Raw genomic sequence first — 707 nt, 5'->3', positions numbered from 1 at the left:
TGGTTCGAGTCCTGGGCCTGGTGGCTTGCTTTCCCACCTTCTCTCTCTCTCTCTCTCTCTCTCTTCCTCTCATTTTGTCCTTCACTGGTCACATTTAAAAATAAATAAGTAAATAAATAAATAAATAAAGTTAAATAAAATCATTCTTTTTATGGAAAAAAAAATACGCTCAAGTTCCCTGGTCCTGTGACCCCTAGCCTTGTCCCCTTAGCTGTGGGACTCGTAGCAAATCGACCTCTCCAGGCTGCCCTTTCCTCATCTGTAAAATGGGTGCGACCACAGGACCCGGTTTCTCGGGAGCTGGGGAAGCTGAAAGTGCCCAGGGTGCACTCGGAGCAGAGCGGCCACCATTCGTGTGAGTTCCAGCTCTGAGACTCCGGGGGCCCTGCCGGGAGACACTGCCAGTCAGAGTCCCTCCGAGCTGGGCTCGGGAGTTAGCGCCTGGATTTGACTCTTCGTTCCTTCTCTCAATTTCTGTGTTTTCTAGCAAGTCGCTTAACCTCTCTGAGCCTCGGGGACGCTGTAAAATGAGAGAGGCCAGCCCTTGGTGTGGCGGAGGGCACTGGACTCCCACGTGGCCGACCATGATTCGAGTCCCAAACCTGGTGACTTGAGAGTCATGCCAGGCACGTGGGCATGGGTGACCAGGGTTGCAAGAAGAGAATGCAGGAGAAGGGATTGTAGCATGGCCAGTCTCCCTGAGGGAT

The 707-nt window shown here is 52.6% G+C and overlaps 1 protein-coding gene across 1 annotated transcript in view; it reads left to right on the top strand.

Annotated features, from left to right (window-relative positions):
• Nucleotides 1–707, top strand: part of SAXO5 (stabilizer of axonemal microtubules 5) — a 17,408-nt gene that overhangs the window by 12,403 nt on the left and 4,298 nt on the right. The window lies entirely within an intron of this gene.

This window comes from Tupaia chinensis, unplaced genomic scaffold, assembly GCF_000334495.1.
Source record: "Tupaia chinensis unplaced genomic scaffold, TupChi_1.0 Scaffold148210_1, whole genome shotgun sequence".
Taxonomy (NCBI): Eukaryota; Metazoa; Chordata; class Mammalia; order Scandentia; family Tupaiidae; genus Tupaia; species Tupaia belangeri.
This window is presented reverse-complemented; position numbering and strand designations above follow the sequence as displayed.